Source organism: Cucurbita maxima, unplaced genomic scaffold (genome assembly GCF_002738345.1).
Source record: "Cucurbita maxima cultivar Rimu unplaced genomic scaffold, Cmax_1.0 Cma_Scf00013, whole genome shotgun sequence".
Lineage (NCBI taxonomy): Eukaryota > Viridiplantae > Streptophyta > Magnoliopsida > Cucurbitales > Cucurbitaceae > Cucurbita > Cucurbita maxima.
The window spans coordinates 3,929,042-3,933,698 of record NW_019272029.1 but is presented as its reverse complement, the minus strand read 5'-3'; positions in this window follow the sequence as shown (position 1 = coordinate 3,933,698).

The following is a 4,657-nucleotide window of genomic DNA, read 5'->3' as shown; positions in this document are numbered from 1 at the left end:
TTTTTTTTTTTTTTTTTTTTTTTTTTTTTATGATAATTAATCATGATTAATTAAACAATATAATTAAACATTACTACTTACATCATTTAATCTTAATTCTTGGTTTTTGTTGTCGTGTTTCTATTATTTTATTTATTTAATTTTTTTATTAAAATTAAATAATTAAATGAACTCTATCCAACCAATAGGTGAACTTGGACTTTTGTGAAGAATTTAAAAAAAAAAATACATAAATATCTATTTAAATTATTTCAATAAATTTATCATTAAATTAATCAGTTGATTGACGACTCCGCTTTACATATGAATAATATTAAAACATTTCAATTTTGATTTTGATTTCTAGGGAATAAAATTAAATATAGAAAATCAGTTGGTGACTCGATGACTTGAATAAGGTTGTCGGATGACTTGTTTTTTAAATTATTTTAGAAATTTAAATTATCCATAATACATGTAACATTAATAACTAAATTCCCATCAACCTCAAATATCAAACATTCATAAGTCAACAAAACGTCAAATTTTTTTAATTTTCATAACAATTTTACGAGTAGAGTTATGTTGGGTTGTAAACCCTATTTTCGGGTTAATCGAGTTAGTCAGATTGACCCGATAAACCAAACAGAAAAAAACTAACCCAACCCAACTTTTATAATTTGAGTTGAGTAGTCTAAGTTGTTCAGGTTATCAGGTCATATGAACACTCTTACTTAATGTATGAGTTTGTCTCGTGACAATTTTATAAATTATTTTTTTGAGTAATTTAAAATATGATTTATCTTTTTTAAGGTAATTGTTTTTTTTTTTTTAAATGATGATAAACAAAAGTTAAATTTACATTATTGACTTAAGAGGTCATCATAAATGCATTAATTTCATTTAATTTTTCATATTTCCATTTTATAATGTTGGTCAAAGTTAGAGTTACATTTTTAGTCAACCCTTTGTGCTCTTTTTGTTTTCTTAAGAATAAAAAGTTAATTATGTTATAAATGAATTAAAAGTTTAGGTCAAAGGTAGAAAATTCTTTTTCAGTCACTATCTTCAAAATCCTCCACCAATCAAGTTGGAGATTCTTCTCCAATTAAAATTATTTCAAAGGAGATTAGCTTAAAAATAATGCAAAAATAACTTTACAACGAACTCATTTATATACATAAATTAAATTTTTGTCGTGGTGCGTTACGTCTTGGTACACGAGGATGCTGGCTCTAAGAGAGTGGATTGTGAGATCCCATATTGGTTGGAGAGGGGAACAAAACATTCCTTATAGAGGTGTGGAAACGTCTCCATAGAAGACAAATTTTAAAACCGTGAGGTTGACGATGATACGTTACGAGCCAAATCAAACAATATCTGCTAGCGGTGGGCTTGAAATGTTACAAATGATATTAAAGCCAGACACCATGCGGTGTGCCAGCGAGGATGTTGGTCCCTAAAGGGGTGGATTGTGAGATCCCACATTGATTGGAGGGGGGAACGAAACAATCCTTATAAGGGTGTGGAAATCTCTCCCTAGTAGACGCATTTTAAAATCGTGAGGCTGACGACGATACGTAACGGGACAAAGCAAACAATATCTACTAATGGGCTTGGATTGTTACAAATGACATTAGAACCAGACACTAGGCGGTGTGCCAACAAGAACACTAGGCCCTAAGGGAGTGGATTGTGAGATCCTACATTGGTTGGAGAGGAGAACGAAGACGATACGTAACGAGACAAAGCAAACAATATCTACTAATGGGCTTGGATTGTTACAAATGATATTAGAACCAGACACTAGGCGGTGTGCCAACAAGAACACTAGGCCCTAAGGGAGTGGATTGTGAGATCCTACATTGGTTGGAGAGGAGAACGAAGCATTCCTTATAAGGGTGTTGAAATCTCTCCTTAGTAGACGTGTTTTAAAATCGTGAGGCTGACGACGATACGTAACTGGTCAAAGCGGACAATATCTACCAACAGTGAGCTTGAGCTATTACAAATGACTCAAACATAGTTTTTATGCTTGTTGACTTATGAGTAAAGACAAAACAATTTGAACGAACCTACGTTGGCCTATAAAAATTAAAGCAGGATTATCGAGTGTCGAATCTTAAACATAGAATATTACGTAACTACCCTTTGCTTTTTATATTTATATATAGCTTCCAAAAGTAATAATTTTAGTGGATATGCAAGAGAAAATGAAGACATTATAATGAGTGTTTTTTTTTTTTTAATAATTATTGTTAATTAATTGGAGGAGTCAACATTAATTTTTTTTTTATATATATAAAAAAAAATATATAGAAGGTATGAAAGAAAGCTGTCAAAAGGTGGACAAATTGTTTGGCAGAATTTGAAATTTCCATCCTATTATTAGGAAATAAAAAACGAAAATTAAATTTAAAAAAATGTTGTTAATTTAATTAGAAAAGTAATTAGAGATTAAGATGATATTAGGCATGCATCAAGAATACATACACTTAATTACTTTGTTTTAATTATGTACATTAATTACCTTTTCAACTTTGCTTCTTAATTAAATTATTTAATTAGCAATCATAATCCCATTTGATCTAAAAATTTATCGTAAAATTTTTAATCAAAACGTCTAAATTTCATATAATTATCCCTAAGTACCTGATAACATTGGCTATGATACTATGTTAGACGAACACGACTCTCCATAATGGTATGATATTGTCCACTTTGAGCATAAGCTCTCATGGCTTTGCTTTGAGCTTCTTAAAAGGCTTCATTCCAATGAAGAGTGTATTCTTAGATTATAAACCCATGATCATTCCTTAAATTAACCGATGTGAGACTTTCATCATCCAACAATAGATAGTAACTTTCAATTTCTTTTAATTCTTTTTTCATGATCTCTTTCATTTGAACGTGACATCGATTCATTTATGTACTCTTCTTTTATTCGAGTGTCACGTGTTTAACAACTTTCGATTTAGATCATCTCCGAACTATACCTTACTGCAAGAGGTACCGCTTGAATGAACGCATGGTTCCGCTTGACTTATAGTTGGAAATAATAAATAAAAATTAAGAATTTGTGGTGGGGTAATCGTCTGCGCCGCTGACACATCATACTTTATTTTAAAATTTAAATTTTATTGAATTTAATAATATAAACGGAATTGTGAGAGATCAAATCTGGTCAGTGAACACAGTAATCTAATGTCTGAACCTAAAAATGGCCAATTGGGAATCAGCAGCGGAATGGGCCTTTAAACCGTGTGCTCTAACCACACCCTTTTTGCCCATTGGATTTATTTCTCAATATATTTAATGATATTTTATTTATTTATATATATTTAAATGGTTAACCTAAGCACAGTTCGACTAACGTAATCATATAACTCGAGAACTCAAATAACGAAACTATAATATTAAAAAATAATTTGTTCAAAAGATTTATTTAAACATTTTTAGAGTGCGTAGAAGTGAGATCCCACTTGTAAGAATGTGTAAGCCTCTCTGATACGTAATAAAATTCTTAGGCTGACGATTATACATAATGAGCCAAAGCGGACAATATTTACACTGGTATTACAATTTGAAAATAAAAATAATTAAAAATGTAATATTTTATCCTAGAGGCCATGGGTGGTGTATTGTGGCTAACTTGGATCTCATTAAGGGCCCATACAAAATTAAATTAAAATCGGCCCAACGGTTTTAATGCCCTATATGGCATAGGCCTATAATAAGTTTTTATTTTTTTCTTTTTCAATACAAAATTAAATACCCACTATGAATTTTAATTTTAATTTACGAGAATATTTTTTGAAAAGCTAAACAACTCGGGACCGAGAATTTACATATTTTTAGTCGAGTTAACCCAAACAATTTAAAAATAAGGTTACAATCCAATCCAACTCTACTTACATTAAGATTATTGTAAATGTTTAAAATATAGAATAATCGGACATAACCATTTATTATTTTGTTTTGTGATTTAAATATAGCGGACTGACTAACGAGTAGAGCAGTAAAAACTGAATTACTGCTCGTATTTACTTTCTTTCTATATTTTAATTTAACTCAAAAGTTAAAATCGGTAGAATAAAATAAATATTAAGAAAATAGGAAAAATAAAATTGGAGAAAAATTATGATATAATTTGAGTGTGACAATGACTAGAGAGAATGAAAGCTGTGGAACGGCGCAGGGATAAGATCCAGTAGAATTTTGTTACTAAACATGACAGTTACAAATGGTCAGAAATACCCTCACACACCCAAATTTTTAATATTTTTTATAAATATGTTGTTCGATAATAATATGATATTATCTACTTTGAACATAAATTCTTCAAATTATTAATTTAATAGGGTAAGTGTGTGAATTTTAAAATTTTATTTATAATAATATGTTATATTTTAAAAGAAATTAAAAATTAAAAATTAAATTTTAAAAATACTCATTAACTTTCAAAATAACAATAAAACATTTATGAAAAATTTACTATTTTTAAAAAATTTATAAAGGTAAAATATATTAATGATCTTAAAATTTTATGAATATTTTTAAAATGAGATTTTAATTATTTTATCTCAAACTAAACCTAATTTCTTTTAGAGAAAATATATAATTTAGGGATGTTTCCGGTAAAAAAAAAAAAAAAAAAAAAAAAAAAAAAAAAAAAAAA